The 20,724-nt window shown below is 43.2% G+C and overlaps 1 protein-coding gene across 3 annotated transcripts in view; it reads left to right on the top strand.

Annotated features, from left to right (window-relative positions):
- The window catches only part of agpat4 (1-acylglycerol-3-phosphate O-acyltransferase 4 (lysophosphatidic acid acyltransferase, delta)), a 108,778-nt gene that overhangs the window by 7,925 nt on the left and 80,129 nt on the right, over positions 1 to 20,724 (top strand). The window contains exon 1 of one of the 3 annotated variants that reach the window (XM_078405208.1): positions 14,562 to 14,680. The exons of the other annotated variants lie outside the window; for them this stretch is intronic. The gene's annotated coding sequence lies outside the window, so the exon portion shown is untranslated. Of the gene's footprint in view, positions 1 to 14,561; positions 14,681 to 20,724 lie in introns of those variants that run through there. 3 annotated transcript variants of the gene reach the window in all.

Here is a 20,724-nt window from a genome sequence, read left to right as displayed (position 1 = left end):
AATGTGTATTCAGTATTGATTTAATGCATTATAACCACTCTGGTCTTGACCAAAAATGTCACCCATTCCTTCTCCAGATATGCTGCCTGTCCCGCTGAGTTACTCTAGCTTTTTGTGTCTATCTTTACTCTTGCACATTACACAGATAAGAGCTTCTATGTAAGGTGGGACATCGTGATCATGATTTACGAGGTTCAGGAGACTGTTGATGTTGGAATATTTGGTGGGGGAAGTAGTGAGAACAATCTGCTGGAAATATTTGGCGGGCCAGGCAGCATCTGTGTTGGGAAATGAACAATCGATGTTTTAGGTCGAGACCCTACATCAAAATTAAGGATGGAGAGGGAAGATAACCAGTTTTTTGGAATGGGCGGTACAGTGGCACAGCGTTAGAGTTGCTGCCTTACAGCATTAGAGATCCTGTGTTTGATCATGACTACGGGTGCCATCTGTACAGAGTTCGTACATTCTTCCTGTGACCAAGTGGGTGCTCCGGTTTCCTTCTACATTCCAAAGACATACAGATTTGTAGGTTAATTGGCTTGTAAATTGTCTCTAGTGTGTAGGATAGAACTAGTGAACGGATGATCGCTGGTCAGTGTGGGTTCAGTGGGTGGAAGGGCCTGTTTCCATGCTGTATCTCTAGAAATAACTGGTTCCATATTGATCCACTTTCAAACCAAGATACATTGCTTCGGTCTGTAAGAATGCACTTTGCTTCTTTTCAACCTGATATGGTGATCATCGAGCCGTTTCAACACTTCACTGAGTATCTTCAGATTCTCCTCCTCAGTAACAGTCACAATCAGCAAGTCATCTTGATTGCTCAAACAACGTGATGTTCCTTGCAGAATCCTGTCCAGGAGCTCAATGCTCCTAAGAGAGTGGAAATGATTGTAGACTTTAGGAGAGCTCCACCTCCCCTCCCCCCACTCATCATCAACAACACCACAGTCACATCTGTGGAGTCATTTAAGTTCCTTGGAACCATCATCTCCAGGTACCTTAAATGGGAGGCCACCATCGACTCCACTGTCAAAAAGGCCCAACAGAGTAAGTACTTCCTGCAGCTGCTGAGAAAACACAATCTGCCATCGATAATGATGGTCTAGTTTTATACTGCCATCATAGAGTCTGTCCTCACCTTCTCCATTATGGTCTGGTTTGGCTCAGCCTCCAAGCATGACATCCGGAGGCTACAGCGCATCGATCAATCAGCCGAGAAGGTTGTTGGCTGCAACCTTCCTTCCCCCCCCCCCATTGACGAACTGTACACTGCAAGGACCACAAAGCAAGCAGGTAAGATAATCTCTGACCCCTCTCACCCTGGTCACAAACTCTTTGAAGCACTTCTCTCTGGAAGGCAACTCCGGACTGTCAAAGCTGCCACAGCCAGACATAAAAACAGCTTTTTTTCCATGAGCAGTAGCTCTACTCAACGACAAAAGTCTGTAGCCTCCTTTTGCTCTGGTATTTTATTTCAATCTTCACATGTTTAAATTATGTTTTATTCTTAATTGTTTATTGTATGTCGTGTTGTTACTTGTGAGCAAGGCATCAAGGCAAATTCCTTGTATGCATACATACTTGGCTAATAAAATGTATTCAATTATTATTCAATTATTGTAGCTTGGAAGATTTTTGGTGCTGACTTCACACCACAGGTTGTTTTTGTGTAGGAATACAGCCCCATGTGTGTGTTTATCGTGAGGTACTGCTGGCTGTTATGATCAACATTTAGCTGTGCATATGCTGTGAAAGATCTAGCTTAGAGAATACCTTGGAACCAACAAGTTCAGCGTATAAATCTTGTGAGGTTGGTGGTGGATACTGTTCATCGTCTACTGCCTGGTTGATAGTCACTTTGTAGTCTCCACACAATCTCACTGTGTTGTCTGCTTTCGGAACCACCATTGGAGTAGCCCAATCACTGCGATCTGCTTTAACCAATACACCGTTTTGTTCCAACTTTTTGATTTCAGCTTCCACTTTACTTTTCAGTGAATATGGCACTGGTCGCGCTCCACGGCAGACAGGTTCCACATCGGGTCGAATCGTGATGTGTGCTTGCTCACCCTTTATGCCATCGTACAGTGCCCTCCATAATGTTTTGGACAAAGACCCATCATTTATTTATTTGCCTCTGTACTCCACAATTTGAGATTTGTAATAGAAAAAAATCACGTGGTAAAGTGCACATTGTCAGATTTTAATAAAGGACATTTTTATACATTTTGGTTTCATCATGTAGAAATTACAGCAGTGTTTATACATAGTCCCCCTATTTCAGGGCACCATAATGTTTGGGACACAGCAATGTCATGTAAATGAAAGTAGTCATGTTTAATATTTTGTTGCATATCCTTTGCATGCAATGACTGCTTGAAGTCTGCGATTCATGGACATCACCAGTTGCTGGGTGTCTTCTCTGATGATGCTCTGCCAGGCCTGTATTGCAGCCATCTTTAGCTTCTGCTTGTTTTGGGGGCTAGTCCCCTTCAGTTTTCCCTTTAGCATATAAAAGGCATGCTCAATTGGGTTCAGATCGGGTGATTGACTTACCACTCAAGAATTGACCATTTTTTAGCTTTGAAAAACTCCTTTGTTGCTTTAGCAGTATGTTTGGGATCATTGTAAGTGATAGTGAGGTTGGGGATGGCATCAAACAGGAAATTAGAAATGCGTGCACTAAAGGTGCAGCAGTTATAATGGGTGACTTCAATCTACATATAGATTGGGTGAACCAAATTGGCAGGGGTGCTGAGGAAGAGGATTTCTTGGAATGTTTGCGAGATGGTTTTCTAAACCAACATGTCGAAGAACCAACGAGAGAGCAGGCCATTCTAGACTGGGTATTGAGTAATGAGGAAGGGTTAGTTAGCAGTCTTGTTGTGCGAGGCCCCTTGGGCAAGAGTGACCATAATATGGTGGAGTTCTTCATTAGGATGGAGAGTGACAAAGTCAATTCAGAAACAAGTGTTCTGAACTTAAAGAAAGGTAACTTTGAGGGTATGAGACGTGAATTGTCCAAGATAGACTGGCAATTGATACTTAAAGGGTTGACGGTGGACATGCAATGGAAGGCATTTAAAGATTGCATGGATGAACTACAACAATTGTTCATCCCAGTTTGGCAAAAGAACAAACCAGGAAAGGTAGTGCATCCGTGGCTAACAAGGGAAATCAAGGATAGTATTAAAACAAAAGATGAAGCATATAAATTAGCCAGAAAAAGTAGCATACCAGAGGACTGGGAGAAATTCAGAGTTCAGCAGAGGAGGACAAAGGGCTTAATTAGGAAAGGGAAAATAGATTATGAGAGAAAACTGGCAGGGAACATAAAAACTGACTGCAAAAGCTTTTATAGATATGTGAAGAGAAAAAGACTAAAGACAAATGTAGGTCCCTTGCAGTCAGAAACAGGTGAATTGATCATAGGGAACAAGGAGATGGCAGACCAATTGAACAACTACTTTGGTTCTGTCTTCACTAAGGAAGACATAAACAATCTGCCGGAAATAGCAGGGGACCGGGGGTCTAATGAGATGGAGGAACTGAGGGTAATCCAGGTTAGTCGGGAAGTGGTGTTAGGTAAATTAAATGGATTAAAAGCCGATAAATCCCCAGGGCCAGATAGGCTGCATCCCAGAGTGCTTAAGGAAGTAGCCCCAGAAATAGTGGAAGCATTAGTGATAATTTTTCAAAACTCTTTAGATTCTGGAGTAGTTCCTGAGGATTGGAGGGTAGCTAATGTAACCCCACTTTTTAAAAAGGATGGGAGAGAGAAAACGGGGAATTATAGACCAGTTAGCCTAACATCGGTAGTGGGGGAAATGCTAGAGTCAGTTATTAAAGCTGTGATAGCATCACATTTGGAAAGTGGTGAAATCACCGGACAAATTCAGCATGGATTTATGAAAGGCAAATCATGTCTGACGAATCTTATAGAATTTTTCGAGGATGTAACTAGTAGAGTGGATAAGGGAGAACCAGTCGATGTGTTATATCTGGACTTTCAGAAGGCCTTCGACAAGGTCCCACATAGGAGATTGGTGTACAAACTTAAAACACACGGTATTGGGGGTTCAGTGTTGAGGTGGATAGAGAATTGGTTGGCGGACAGGAAGCAAAGAGTAGGAATAAACGGGTCCTTTTCGGAATGGCAGGCAGTGACTAGTGGGGCTCAGTGCTGGGACCCCAGTTATTTACAATATATATTAATGATTTGGACGAGGGATTTGAATGCAACATCTCTAAGTTTGCGGATGACACGAAGCTGGGTGGCAGTGTTAGCTGCGAGGAGGATGCTAGGAGGCTGCAGAGTGACTTGGATAAATTAGGCGAGTGGGCAAATGCATGGCAGATGCAATATAATGTGGATAAATGTGAGGTTATCCACTTTGGCAGCAAGAACAGAAAAGCAGAGTATTACCTGAATGGTGGCCAATTAGGAAAAGGGGAGATGCAACGTGACCTGGGTGTCATGGTGCACCAGTCATTGAAAGCAAGCGTGCAGGTGCAGCAGGCAGTGAAGAAAGCGAATGGTATGTTAGCATTCATAGCAAGAGGATTTGAGTATAGGAGCAGGAAGGTTCTGCTGCAGTTGTACAGGGCCTTGGTGAGACCGCACCTGGAGTATTGTGTACAGTTTTGGTCTCCTAATCTGAGGAAAGACATTCTAGCCTTAGAGGGAGTATAGAGAAGGTTCACCAGATTGATCCCTGTGATGGCAGGACTTTCATATGAAGAAAGACTGGATAGACTAGGCTTATACTCGCTGGAATTTAGAAGACTGAGGGGGGATCTTATAGAAACATATAAAATTCTTAAGGGGTTGGAGAGGCTAGATGCGGGAAGATTGTTCCCGATGTTGGGGGAAGTCCAGAACTAGGGGTCACAGCTTAAGGATAAGGGGGAAGTCTTTTAGGACCGAGATGAGAAAAAAATTCTTCATACAGAGTGGTGAGTCTGTGGAATTCTCTGCCACAGAAGGTAGTTGAGGCCAGTTAATTGGCTATATTTAAGAGGGAGTTAGATGTGGTCCTTGTGGCTAAAGGGATCAGGGGGTATGGAGAGAAGGCAGGTACAGGTTACTGAGCTGGATGATCAGACATGATCATATTGAATGGCGATGCAGGCTCGAAGGGCCGAATGGCCTACTCCCGCACCTATTTTCTATGTTTGTCTTCAGAATTCATTATGCTACTTTCATCAGCAGTTGTATAATTAATGTTGATAAGTGAGCCAGTACCTTCAGCAGCCATACATGCCCAGGTCATAACACCCCCACCACACTGTTTCACAGATGAGATGGTATGCTTTGGATCTTGGGCAGTTCCTTCTCTCCTCCATATTTTGCTCTTGCCATCACTCTGATATAAGTTAATGTTCATCTCATCTGTCCACAAGACCGTTTTCCAGAACTGTGGTTGCTCTTTTAAGCACTTCTTGGCAAATTGTAACCTGGCCATGCTATTTTTGCGGCTAACCAGTTTGCATCTTGCAGTGTAGCCTCTGTATTTCTATTCATGAAGTCTTCTGCGGACAGTGGTCATTGACAAATCCACACCTGACCCCTGAAGAGTGTTTCTGATCTGTCGGACAGGTGTTTGGAGATTTTTCTTTATTGTAGAGAATTCTTTTGTCATCAGCTGTGGAGGTCTTCCTTGGCCTGCGTCCCTTTGCGATTAGTAGCTCACCAGTGCTCTCTTTCTTCTTAATGATGTTCCAAACAGTTGATTTTGGTAAGACTAAGGTTTGGCTGATGTCTCTAACAGTTTTATTCTTGTTTTTCAGTCTCATAATGGCTTTTTTGACTTTCATTGGCACAACTTTGGTCCTCATGTTGATAAACAGCAATAAAAGTTTCCAAAGGTGATGGAAAGACTGGAGGAAAGACTAGATGGTGAGAGCTCTCTTATCCCTGCATTAAGGAGGCATTTAAACACACCTGAGCAATTACAAACACCTGTGAAGCCATGTGTCCCAAACACTATGGTGCCCTGAAATGGGGGAACGGTATAAACACAGCTGTAATTTCTATATGGTGAAACCAAAATGTATAAAAATATCCTTTAATAACATCTGACAATGCGCACTTTAACCATATGTGATTTTTTTTCTATTACAAATCTCAAATTGTGGAGTACAGAGGCAAATAAATAAATGATGGGTCTTTGTCCCAAACATTATGGAGGGCACTGTAGCTGTCATTGAACATAGCATGATGTTTCTGCAATAACCGATCCAGTTGTGTTTGCGCTTCAACTTGGAACAGATTTCCAGTCCAGTTTCAGTAAATGGAGCCAATTTTTGCCCATCAACGTTGGCCTATTGACATAACTTGCGACAACTATTGGCAACTTCAAAGTCTTGCCTTTGTGTTGTACATCACAAACTATCTCTCCACATGGCCCCAATATTTCTCCAGAGTACGTTTTCAGCTGAACGTTTATTTCTGTGATAGGCATATTGCTAAACTTGGATTCATAGGTGTCTTTGCTTATAATTGTGCAATCAGCAGCGGTATCAATACACATAGTAATGTGTTGATTGTTCACTTTGACCTTAGTCTGAAAGTCCTTTCCAGACTCACCGTTCGTAGTTTAGATGCCGTACAGTCCAAGTTCATTGCTCTGACTGTTCTTTGAGGTTGTGAATCCCATGCATTTGGTTTTGTCGAGGCTTTTGTTTTGCTTTGTCCTGTGATGGCGCTCTACATACTGATGCAATATGGCCTTTCTTTTGACAGTTGTATCACTTGGAGTCCTTGAACTTGCACGTATTTGCTTTGTGTTGACCATTGCATCGATAGCACATATCTGCGCTTTTCCCAGAACTTTGCTGTGAAGGCCTTTTCCCTGTCTTGTCATGCTTGTGTTTTGGAACTGCCTTTTGACTGTTGACTGTTGACTGTGCCAGCATGTATTGGTCAAAACTCATGTGCACTTTGACAATAGACAATAGGTGCAGGAGTAGGCCATTCGGCCCTTCGAGCCAGCACCTCCATTCATCGTGATCGTGGCTGATCATCCACAACCAGTACCCTGTTCCTGCCTTCTCCCCATATCCCTTGACTCCGCTAATCATTAAGAGCCCTATCTAACTTTCTCTTGAAAGCATCCAGGGAATTGGCCTCCACTGCCTTCTGAAGCAGAGAGTTGACGTCATCTCCATGGCCAAAACAATTTTGCAGGTCAAATCAAAGGTAAGGGCTAGTGTGTTCAGTACTTTTGATTGGATCGGCTCATCCAACATTCCACATACAAATCTATCACGCAAAGTTCGATCCAGAAATGTCGCAAAATTGCAGTACAGAGACAACTTTTTCAATGAGTTGATGTGCTCCATTGTCTCACCAGACTCACCATTGTCCATTGTCTCACCAGACTCCTGGTTTCTTGTGTGAAATTTGTAACTGTCTGCAATCTCTATGGGCTTAGGGTTGAAATGAGCATCAAGAAAGAACAGTCTCAAATGAAACATTCCTTGCTTTCTCTGGAGCTAGGATGTTGGTGAGAGTTTCATAAACATCAGGACCAATTTCAGTTAATAGAATGGCTTTCTATTAAGGATGGCTTTGTTTTGTGCTCTTGCCTGCACTTGATCATCATCCGTTTCTTCAGCTTCAATAATGTAATTTGCAATAAAAGAACATTTCCATTCGCTCACAGTACGAGGTAAAGGTTTCACAGTTCTTGTCGAAAGTCCCCTGTCAGCTTATGTATCCCAAGGACGCCATCTTGCCCTGTAGACACAACACAAAGATAGCCTGACAAACTCTGGACGATTTGTACAGCTGCTGTTTTAAACTACAGTCCCATGTGTAGAAGGATCTGTGGCCTATCATGTCCAGTTAGCAAACAACTGCGACACAGCGTCGTATTTGCTGTTTAAAATGTTAAACAATACTGCATTGTTAAACAATACTAAAACAGTCCTGCACTGTATTTAAAGGTCAAGTCCACAAACTCTATCCAATCTTCGTCGCCATTGTAAGATATTACGGCTTCAGCATGTAGATAGAAACAAGCACAGGTTTTCAGTACACGCTGTTGCCAGTGTGGGTCTTTATTTCACAAAAGTACACTGCGCATACTCGCACATATTAAGGAGACTGATAAGATATTGAATATATCACATGATGCAAACATACCATTCTAGTACTCGGTACTTAAAGTTAGTTACCATTATATACACATTACTAAATTCAAAGGTTGAATGTGGATAAATTGATTGCAGCCCCTAATCAAATTATCCTGTTTCTTTCACTTTGTAAATTGATTTACCTTAAATTAGGAGACTTGGACTGTGGGAATCTGACAGAAAAGTATTTTGTATATTGCAATTGTTGGATCCTGTGTCTGACTTTGACTGATTCTTGGCTCCTGTGTGGTTCAAGAGGACACGGCACGGGTGGGAGGAGATAACAATGGGAGCAATAGATAAAATCTAAAGCCTCATCTGAAAAGCGGATTGGTGAACAATCCTGAAGATTGTGGGAGAAATGTTCCTTGTTCTGTTGTCAATTCGAGGATTAACTTGTCACACTGATTATTTTGTGTCTCGGTGATTTGAACACATTGCAACTTAACACAATTAATAGAACTAATATCCACTGTTATATTGGCTTTGTTTCTTGTTGCTATTTTGATGTAAATCAGTTTTGCTGCTCAAACCCCATCCAGATGGCATCTTGGGGTGGGAGTGGGGGAGGAGAGGGTGCAACCTTAGGAGGGAGGGGGGGGGGGAAGAGGTGAGGGTGGGAGGGGAGGAGAAGGTCCAACATTCAAAATTGAATGTCCAACATTCAAAATTTTACATCAAAATTCATAATATGGCACGTAATGCAACTTTTCATCACAAAAAAGTATGCTCGCCAAAGTGCATACGCGTTGCGCTACATTCATCTGTGAAAAATTACTATTATTTCCAACAGTCTGTAGTTCTTGGACTACATGTACAATGTCAGGCCTATCATGAGTATATTTTGCTATTTATAGAAAGGTTATTGAAAAGAAATAGTTTTTACAACACAAAGAAAAAATTGTTTTGTTTTTTCTATTTTGCTTTTTCCTTACACACCCAAATTCTCTTGTTATTGAATAAAAGAACAATGGTCATAAAATGTATGACTAAGCTATGAAGAAAGAGTTTCATTTAAAACTGCGCATACCTAATTTCATTGAAAACATACTTGCTCCAGTGGTCTTCAACAGCAAATCGCAATGGTCCAAGTTCCCCCTACCCCCCCCTCCCCTGCCACCCCCATTCCCCTCCCCACCCCCACCTCCCTTCCTTCCTCCTCCCTCCCCTGCCCCTATCCCCCCAATCTCCTCCATTCACTCACCATATCCCTTCTCAACATCAACGGGCCTCACGCTGCGAGGCCCGGCGAGCGGCAAGGCCAAGCGAGCAGTGAGGCCAGGCCAGGGGAGTGGTGAGGCCGGGCGAATGGCAAGGCACGGCAAAGCCAGGCCAGGCGAGTGAGCGTCGAGGCGAGGCGCAGCCGGGCGAGGCGAGGCCGGGCGAGGCAGGGTGAGCGGCAAGGCATGTGTTTTGCGTAAAAATGTGAGGCAAAATCGGAATGGCGGAAATGAAATAAGAAAGCGGAAACTTTCCGCCAAATTCCGAAGGGTTGGGAGGTCTGCTATTAACCTACACACCCGCATGGCAATGGGGTGTGGGAGGAAACCGGAGCACCAGGAGGAAACCCACGTGGTCACAAGGAAAATATGCAAACTCCACACAGACAGCGTCCGACGTCAGGATGGAACTTGGGTCTCTGGTGCTGAGGCTACAGCTCTCTAAGCTGCATCACTGTGCTGCCCCTGTAGGTGAGGATTTTTAGGAGATTACGGTTATATCTTAAAATATAGATTAACCACGGAAAAGTAAAGATAACTAATGGCAAAAGCCGATTTCAATAGGAAGAGCGAACTTGGTTTCTAAAGATGGAAAACATAACTTGACAGGCAGAACTGTAACAGAACAATGTCAGAGCGACAGTCTGAAGAAAGGAAAGACACAAAATGCTGAAGTAACTCAGTGAGTCATGCAGCATCCCAGGAGAACATAGATAGAACATAGATAGGTGTTGTTTTGGGTCGACACCCTTCAGGCTGAAGAGGGGTCCTGAAGGCTACATTTCTGTGATGTAACCAGATGTTTAGATGGTGAAAATCATCTGAAGCTGCAAAAGTGATTCAGAAATCTTTATATTTCAGACAGAAAACTGTAAAGAAATATTGATAGACTGGGCAAAAATAATTCTGTCTACTAACAACCTACCTTTAAAGTGCTTAACATAGAGGATTTGCACAATGTAAATAAACAGTGACTTTTAAACGGGTACATTGTGTATTTGAAGGTGAGCCTTACTGAAATAGAACTAATACTTGGCGATAGACACAAAAAGCTAGAGTAACTCAGCGGGACAGGCAGCATCTCTGGAGAGAAGGAATGGATGATGTTTCGGGTGGAGACCCTTCTTCATACTTGGAGAATTTAGTGGAGGAAAACATTATTTATTTTTAACTGATTATTGCCCATATGATTGCTCTGGGTTGCAAATGGCCACTCTGCACAGCTGGAAGGAGCAAATATCTGGGCCACTGGATAGCATTTTGATAAGTTACTGACAGTTTGCATTATGCTCTGTAACCTCATGAAGTAACAATTGAAAACATTATTGAACTCTGACTAAAGACTCCCAGGTAGATCCACCTCGCAGTTTAAGAATAATTACAATGAGTTTGCACCTTCATTCTATTCGGCTGTCCTTCAGTTGCCCTTATCTCTGATTCAGGAACACCCATATCAGGAAGGCGGCTGATTAAATGGCTCTTAAAAACCTCTTCCTCGTAATTTGCTACAATATTGACAATGTATTCAGATCTCTTGATAATTCATTTATTTGATCAGCAAGCCTGTAATGTTTTTTTCCCTTGAACACATTCTAAATGTTATCTATTATGATTTAAACATTTGCCCTTTTTAGAAACTATTTAAAAACAGTAAATCGAGAAATTGCTATTCTGAAAGTAGCTTCCCCAGAAAGATGCAACTGTTCAATAAGGTAGCCACGACTACCAACTGAGTATTTAAGGACAGGCAATTAATACTGACCTTGTTAATGATGCACATTTCACAAAATATTAATTAATTAAAAACCTCATGACTAGAAATGAGGATTTGACAAAATGACACCCATTTGAACTCATTGCACCCAAAACGTCACCTATCCATGTTTTCCAGATGCTGCCTGGGCCGCTGAGTTACTCCAGCATTTTGTGTCCATTTTTGTAAACTAGAGTCTGCAGTTCCTTGTTTCTACATTAACATCTGTTTCCATCAACAGCGATTGACTAATAGAATGGAAGCTTGCCATGATTAGCTGCTTGTCCACGCACAGGCAGGACGTTAATACTGGCTGTAGGATTTAAATTTTCAATTGAAATGTGACTTGATCAAAGTAGAACATCGCAAGCTCATTGAACAAAATGTCGATGGCTGGAGGCCAGAGGTAATCTGGCTTCTCTTGGGTTTCAGAATTGCCCCATGGGAAATGAAGGACTGAGGGGGACTGTTGGGTATCCAGTCAGCAGAGTAGCTTCCCCAGGAAAAATTGAAATGTGGGTGAACAGGAATAAATTGCAACCAATTGGAACACCAAGTACAGGATAACTGAATGTAATGCAGCGAATTGCACAAATATCTCATTAGATCAGATAATGTAGAAGAATACAGGATTAGTGCCACCTTTAACCCTCTAGTTGTGGTCTGGAAGTGGTGGTCTGTTTAATTCCTTGCATAGATTCAGTACGAAAGCATGTTCCCATCCTATACCTCATAGATTATTTTTAAGATGTCCCCAGCTGGCATTTTCATACCTGCATCTTTCCCTGGGGAACAGTATGTTGAAGGATTTGCAGGCTGATTGCAACCTCTATGTTAATGCTCCTTCTGTGGTTAAAAAATATATTTTTGTACCAGGTAATTACCATAAGTTGCGAACAGGAGCACAACAGTTGTGTGTAGACAATGGGAAAAATCAACGAGCTCCTCACCACCATGAAACAACTGTAACTGTAAATGAGACAAGTGAAGGAGAGTGCAATTTGCATTTAAGTGAGCAACAACACACTCCACACAACTATTGACAAAATAATGCTTCTGCCCACTCTCTTGGCTGTGAACAGGAAAATGTTCAAGCAATAACTGATGTCTGTACAAATAACCAACAGGTCTTGGAAACGAAAGACCAAAAGGCCTCATTGTGGTCGGCATTCCTTCTTGATTAACCATGACTCGCTTCCACTCTCGGTCTGTGGGTTCTGAATATTTAACTATTTCTTTGTGAATCCTGCTTATTAAGGGACGTGTTGAGCAGCAAGAACAGATACAGGACAGTTGTGAAGACAAAGGCTGGAGTAAGGAGTAAAGGAATAGGTGATGTTTTGGGTTGAGACCCTTCTTCAGACAGTTGTGTTCTGGATGCTTTATATAGGGTCCTTCTATGTACTTTGATGAATGTGTATGTACAAAACCATGATGCACAATATAATTCAATGACCAAGGTTTATTCCAATGGGAGACAACAAAGATTGAACAATTTCTCAGATACAATAAACTGCATATGCTGGCTTACAAAAAAGACGTGCTGCAGAAACTCAGCGGGTCAGGCAGCATCTCTGGAGAATGTGGACAGGTGATGTTTCAGGTCTAGACCCTCCTTCAGTCCCAACCTGAAATGCCACCTGTACATGTTCTCTTGAGATGCAGTCTGACCCACTGAGTTACCGTAGCATCCAGGCACCATCTGTGGATAGAAATGGGCATTTTGGGTTGGGGCTGTTCTTCAGACCATCGAGAGGTCTAGAATATAGAGCAAGGGTGTAATATTGAGGCTTTATCAGGTGCTAGTGAGGCCACATTTGGAATATTGTGAGCAGTTTTGATGATGAAGATTTATTGTCACCTGTACCGAGCTAAGTGCAATGAAATTCTTTGTTTTTTCCATACAAAGTACACAAAAGAGTCACCACAAAGGCACTGACAAAGTTTCAAAAGGTACTTGTCCCTTCTATGTCCCCCTCGCCGGGTCTCCCATCGTTCTCGGCAGACCTCCCTACACCTCGTCCTTGGCCAGACCATGAGGCTCCGGCCCGACCTTGTTCTTGCCCTGACCTGATCTCATCCGCGGGGGCTCCGACTCAACCTTCGCACTCTGACTTGACCACTCACTGCGCGCAGGCATCTCTGCATGCCACGATGCCTCGGAGTCCTCCTCCAACGTCCAACCGTGGCGGGCAAGTCGGGTCTGCCTGCCGGGCATGTCCCAGGCCCATATCAGAGGATGGATTTGGAGAGGGTCTAGAGGCGATATATACTGTGGATTGGTTTATCTTACAAGGAGCATTTGAAAGTTCTAGGCCTGTACTCACTGGAGTTTATATGGACGAGGGGATCTAATTGAAGCCTGAAGGCATAGATGGAGTGGATATGGAAAGGATGTGTCCGATAATCGGAGAATCCAGAACCAGAGGGCATAGCTTCAGAATAAAAGAATGTTCCTTCAGACTGGAGATGAAGAATTTCTTTTGCCAGAGGGTGGTAACTATGTCGTATCCGTTGTCATAGATGCTTTGGAGGCCAAAACATTGGGGATTTTAAGGCAGAAATTGATAGGTTCTTCATTAGGAAGGGCATCAAAAGTTAACGGGTGGGATTGAAAGGAAAAAATAAATCAGCCAAGATTGAATGGTTAAGTAGATTCGATAGGCCGAATGGTCTAATATTGCTCCTGTGTCTTATGATCAGTCTTAAATCAATGGAAAAGAGGGGCTTGGAGAGCAATGGGCCAAATGGGACTAACCCAATATGCCAACTTTGTTGCCATGGACAAGACAGGCAGAAGGGCCTGTTTCTTGCTGTTTAGCTCCACGAATCTATTTAAGTCAAAGTCCCTTCAACTGATGTTGCCCGACCGGCCTAATTTTGCCTTTTTTTCAGCTTTTGCGGTGTTTTGATCCTCGTTTTTGATTAGTTATTGGTTTTACCGTCTTCTTTGTTTTCCTGCCTCAATGTGAATTGCCTCTTCCCATCCCTTTGCTCGCCTGCCCCTCGTCCATTGATTTAGTTGAAGGTGGCATCTCTCGCCAAATGTGTACACGGGCGCAGCAAGCTTATGCCGAGACGACAGCGCCCGGCTGTGGAAGCGGGGAAAGAGGAGTGGCGCCTCGTAAAACAATTTGCGGCCCAAAACGAAAAACGAGAGCAGAAAACAAATGGCCGCGACGGAACTGAGGCCAACGGCAAGAACCCCCTCCACGCGCACAGCCGCCACACTCGAAGAGCCATGCGTCTGCAGTCGTTGCGGGCGCGTGTCGCCCATCGCGCACGGCAGCGGGAAAGGGCGCGCGCACATCGCAAGGCGACCGTGAACGCGCACTCGAAGCGCGGCGGTTTGTGAAGGTGTGGCGCGCTCCCTTGTGTTTCCATCAATGCTAACGGCGGGGCCGTCGCAAGCGGAGGGAATGAAAACCCGCCCTGACGGAACTTCGGTGAAGGAGCTGGAGTCGGGCCCTTCGCGCCCGTTCTGTGCCGTTTTCTTGCACCAAGCCAATCTTCTCCCCTCATTCCCGTTATCGCGGATAAATGAATGACCTCCGTCTTCAAGGTACTTGGTCATGAGGCCCACAGACAGCCGTTTTATGGCGATTCCCTGTTACTCTCCTTTCTTGGGCGAATAAATCGCGTGTCGGCTCACTACTGAAAGACCACTGGTGTTTAACTCGCTGCATTTACCGCCAAATCCCCGTATATTTGAATGATTATTTTCTCAACCTTTGGAGAAATTGGGTCCAGTTTACTTATCTGCCCTAATAGAGAAATCCATCAATCGGATTGCTGCATGCCTCCTTTGTTTAACAACTATACTAAAAGATATTTGGACAGGTGGGAGAGATATGTAGAAGGCCAAAGGCTGGCTGGTGGAACTAGCGTAGATGGGGCAGCTTAGTCGACATTGTCAAATTGGGCGGTAGGACCTGTTTCCGTGCCATATGACTCAAAAGGACGCCACACCATAACAAATTATTGCAAATACCGGTCCACCAGGGGCCTGTACAATGGTGTTTTATTGTCATGTGCGGTGCAAATGTAGAGCGAAATTATTTTCTTACAAACAATTCAGTAATCACCATACCACCCTGGATTAGCAGGTGTTCACAAATAGTCTACTGAGCCCACATGCAAGAGGCACCATGTTTGGCATAAATTTTCAAGTCCAGTTCATGCTCCAGGTGCCCGATTCAGACAAGCCCCAGGCGGCTGCGGGCCTCTGACCATCGCATTCCGCTGTCGACCAACAACGGACGTCTTCTCGCCCGTCCACCTTTTGTTCCCGCAGCCGACGTCGAGAGTACGGTAGGCCAGTTCCCTCTCCTCGAGTGGTGTAGCGGTAGAGCTCCTGCCTTACAGATCCTGACTACAGGTGTTTGCCTCTACGGAGTGTGTACGTTCTTCCCGTGACATGCGTGGATTTTCCCTGAGATTTTCGGTTTCTTCCCACACTCCAAAGACGTACAGGTTTGTCGGTTCATTGTCTTGGTACAAATGTACAATTGTCCCTAGTGTGTGAAGGATAGTGTTAATGTGTGGGTTCGGTGTGGGCCGAAGGGCCTGTTTCCACTCTGTATCTCTAAACTAAGCTAAAATTTAATTAAAACCCGAGGGGAAACTTTTTCCACACATGTAAAACGAACTGCTGGGGGATTTTTTGAGGTAGGTACAATAACAAAGATATTTGCGCAGGTACATGGCTAGGAAAGGTAAGGATGGATGGGTAAACAGGACTAGTTTAATTAGATGGGGCATCTTGGTCAGCATGGACAAGTTGGGCCGAAGGTCCTGTTTCCAAACTAAATGACTATTAAAGTTCTACACCCGCCTGGCTTCCTTATTCCATGCTGTACCTGTATGTTGACTTTGTGATTTGTGTCCAAAGGCATCCATGTTCTATTGAACACCATACGTTGCAAAATTTTGCCAGTTTTTGAAGAAAAATCACTTGACAGATATGCAAAATTTGACTTGCCTCTCAGAAATTCACATTGATTCTGCCTTATTCTGTTGGTATATATTCTGTTGTGTTCTGTTACCGCATAATAAATCCCATGTTTCTTCCTAATGTGCCTGCAAGTCCCCATTTTTCCTCTCTTAAATTGTGGGATTACATTTGTTGCACTCTACTCTGAACCATTCCAAAATCTAAGCGATTTTGGAAGATGACAACCAGTGCATCCAGTATATCCATAGCTATATTCTTAAATCCAAGGATACGATCTAAAATAATCAGATCCTGAGGACTTTTCATCTTTCGGTCCATTAATTTTTGTCCATGCTAATTTATTTTAGTTTATTTCCTCTCCATGAAGACACAGACAATGTTTCTTTAATTTTCTTATTCCCGAATATCATTTTTCTTGTTTCGGTCTGTGAAGAACCACATTCCATTTGGTTATTCTCTTTACACACATGTAGAGGTTTCAATTAGTTTATTTTCTAAAATAAATATCTTGCAATGTTTAATTCCAAAGTTTGGTCACTTTCTGACTTTCTAAATCTACAGTTCTTTGGATCAGGCGAAAATGAAAATGAGGATTGCATGCAAAAATGGTTAGGCAGAATGTTGTAAAAGGATTTTGCATTTAGAGAATTAAAAGTTAAAGAACGTAAGGAGTGTCAGAAAATGGGAAAATTGCTAAGATTGAATGCTTGTCAGATAAATTGGAGTGGGGAGGGGTGTGGAATACATGGGGGTAATGAGGATAATGAAATAAACAGTGTCTAAGAAGTAAATATGAATTGAGAAGTATAGCATAAAAGTTAACTGAAATTGTTTAAAGTAAATGAGAATAAAGATTTTTTTTTAAAGCCCCAAGATGCCCCATCTAATTAAGCTAGTCCTGTTTACCCATCCATCCTTACCTTTCCTAGCCATGGACCTGTGCAAGTATCTTTGTTATTGTACCTACCTCAAAAAATTCCCCCAGCAGTTCGTTTTACATGTGTGGAAAAAGTTTCCCCTCAGGTTTTAATTAAATTTTAGCTTAGTTTCGAGATACAGAGTGGAAACAGGCCCTTCGGCCCACACCGACCCCACACATTAACACTATCCTTCACACACTAGGGACAATTGTACATTTGTACCAAGACAATGAACCTACAAACCTGTACGTCTTTGGAGTGTAGGAAGAAACCGAAAATATCAGAGAAAATCCACGCATGTCACGGGAAGAATGTGATGGCCAGTGATTTTCTAACATTTTTGCTTATGATTTCAAATGTCTCTAATATCTGTTGATGACTTTTCTCAATAATGGAGCAGGCAAATACTGAATTGTAACTCTTGAATATTATGTGTAAAGTGTCATCTTTTCACATAAGCATTTGTGTATCAAATTTTGAAGTAAATCTTTCATTTTTTACTGAGAAATTTGTTGCTGTGGTAAGAAGGAATAAAGAGCAATCTAGAGATGGGAAACCAGAGGGTTTGTGATTAATTCATGGAATGTAGTTTTGCTGGAAAAGGCAGCATTTATGGCCAACTTCATTTTTGACTCATCAGTAATGAAAGAATTCTGATATTTTTAAATCCAGCTGGTGAGTAACATGGGAGTGAAGTTCTCATATGTTTGCTAGCCTTATCCTTCAGCTTTAGCCTGGCGTCCTAACCTAAGTCTGGCATTAGTTAATTCTGTTGGGCCCTGTCACATCTGTGTCTCAGATGTGTAATAATGAAGCAGACACAATCCGTGGTGATTACATTACTTAGTTTCTGTGTTTATTGTTTCTCCCGACTGCGACCTTCCAGGCCTTGCAGCCCTCAGCACCCACAGCAAGCACACTCTCCTGCTCTCCGGTCTCACGATATTTGCATATCAACATCATGACTCATCATCATGACATCCCTCCTTTACCAGAATTAAACTTGCTGTGTTCTTTCCCCCAATTAAACAATTCTTTACTCATTATGTTATTTTTTTCCCTTAATACAAATATACAAATAATTACTAAACAACTATAACTATAGTCTACAACACAAAATCGTCAAATCTTTTGGGAACTCTCCTTTCACGTCGTGGTCTACCAGCTGGCACAAGAACATCAGAATATGTTGAATCTGCTAAAGTGTTGTCACCCAGACACTGTCTCTGCTCACCACCTGCATCGCAGCATGCTGCCTCTGGAACTCTGGTCACCACTTCAGGAATCTTGGTTGGCTCAGAAACACCGGTCTTCACCTCAGGGATGTCTGCTGGTCCCTCTGAATTGGTAACTCTCGGTGGACTTTGGCCCTCGATTCGAGTGTCTCTCGACATGTACTTTTTTACATTCGATATATTCCTCTTTTACATAACACCTTCTGGAGACTTGACTGTCACCCTGCTACCGCTCCTCGATACAACATTGTGCGGCTGGCAATGGTAAGGACTGTCCATCTTACCGCCATCATCTCGCCTCACAAGGCATTATTTCTGAGTATGTGGCTCCTCGTTTCAAGTCGGCATACCATTTTGCCGCACCTTTCTTTTCGGCATCACGGTCTCTCAGCTCCTGGTCTTCCGTGATCTCTCGTACTTCTGGCATTTTAGTGCGAATTTTCCTTCCAAACAAGGCTTCTGCCGGGCTTTTCCCAGTCGTTGAGTGAGTGATCGCCCGATGTACAGCTACGTATGCTAGCAGCGTCTCCTTCCAATTTTTCCCTTCGGCATGGGCAATTCGTATCCTCTTTATGGACTGATTTTGTCTCTCGACTTCTCCATTAGCCTGTGGCCATTTAGGAGTCACTCTATGATGATGAATACCGGTGGTTCTCATGTACTCAGCAAACGTCTCCGACACAAACTGTGGTCCATTGTCGGAGTACAATGTAACAGGCAACCCATGTCTGGCGAAAATCTCTGCCAATGCCTGTGCAGTCTTTTCTGCCATAGTTGACTTCATCACTGCATATTCATAGTATCTGCTGTAGTAGTCTACCACTACCATAATTGATTCACCTGTTGGAAGTGGTCCTAGAAAGTCAACAGCTACGTCGACCCATGGTCCTGTTGGCAATTTCGTACTTCTAATTGGTTCTGGTGGGTTGCTCCTGCTTGTGATTTGGCATCCGTGGCAAGTCCTGACAAATTTTTCGGCATCTCTGTCACAACCTGGCCACCACACTTTGCTCCGCAAATTTTGTTTGGTACCAACGGTGCCTAAATGTCCCTCATGAGCTAATGACACGATCCTTGCTCGTAGTGCCTGCGGGATCACCAATCTGTTACCTCTAAGCACACACTGACCAATCACACAAAATTCATCTTTTATGGGAACATATGCTTTGTAAGGGCATTGGTTCCATTGCCCACTATAAATATGCTTTCTGATATCTTTAAGTTCAGGGTCATGTTCTGATTCCCTTTCGACTTCCCTCATTGTCACGGCTCTTGGCATTGACTGAATTGCAACGAAGCGCACAAAGTTTTCTGCTTCCATCCCTAGAGTGGATGTTACTCTCAGCTGTTCATCCTTCAACAGTCTCGACAGCGGGTCCGCAATGTTTGCTTTTCCAGCAATGTGGAATACTTTGTACTTGTACTGTTGGTGTCTCAGCACCCAGCGTTCTATTCTGGCACAGGGTTTGGACCTTGTTGAATAGATCACTTCCAGCGGCTTGTGATCTGTAACAAGTTCAAATTCAATGCCGTACAAGTAAGCATGGAACCTTTCACAGGCCCACACAAGTCCCAGTGCTTCTTTCTCCGTTTGAGAATACCTTCTTTCCACGCTGGTTAAAGATCGACTGGCATATGCTATGATTCTGGGTCCATCAGCATGTGTCTGTACCAGCACAGCCCCCAAACCAACTGGACTAGCATCTGCTATGACTTCTGTTGGTGCAGCTGGATCATAATATCCAAGGGTTTCTGCACTCGTTAGGCTCTGTTTCAGGGTATTGAAAGCCTGTCTCTGTTCATTTCCAAAATGGAACGGTATGTCTTTTCTGGTCAACTTTCTCAGCAGATCTGTCAGTGTAGCAAAATTTGGGATAAACTTTACACAGTAATTAACCAGTCCTAGAAAGCTCCTCATCTCGGTTGCATTCTGAGGTTCACGTGCATCTGCAACATCTTTCACTTTAGCCTTTGCCGGGTTCAGCCCTTCACTTGTGAGTCTGTGTCCCATGAAATCCATCTCAGAGACGCTGAACTTGCACTTGTCTTCATTCACAGTGAGACCTGCTTTTTGAAGTCTAGTCAACACTAGCTTCAACCTCCTGTCATGTTCTTCACGAATTGATGCATGGACGATGATGTAATCTGATGTGTTTGCTGCTCCTGGTACACCCTGAATCACTCTGTGGATTTCATACTGATAGATCTCAGGGGCAGCATTGATTCCAAACATCAGTCTTTTGTACCGATACAATCCGCAGTGAGTGACAAATGTTGTCACCTCTCTTGACTCTGGATGTTATTCCAATTGATGAGATCCCCACTTGAGATCAATTTTGGAGAACACTTTACTAAATGTTCCTTACAAATGTGGCACCATTTAAAAGGGAAATAAACAGGCTTTCCAACGGTATAAGATTTAATGCCAAGAAGCATTGTTACAACAAAGAAATAATCTACCAAACACAAATTTCCTTACTTTTTGTGCTATGTTTAG

This window comes from Rhinoraja longicauda, chromosome 9 (genome assembly GCF_053455715.1).
Source record: "Rhinoraja longicauda isolate Sanriku21f chromosome 9, sRhiLon1.1, whole genome shotgun sequence".
NCBI lineage: Eukaryota > Metazoa > Chordata > Chondrichthyes > Rajiformes > Arhynchobatidae > Rhinoraja > Rhinoraja longicauda.
The sequence above is the reverse complement of the archived record's forward strand: the minus strand, read 5'-3'. Positions and strand labels throughout refer to the sequence as shown.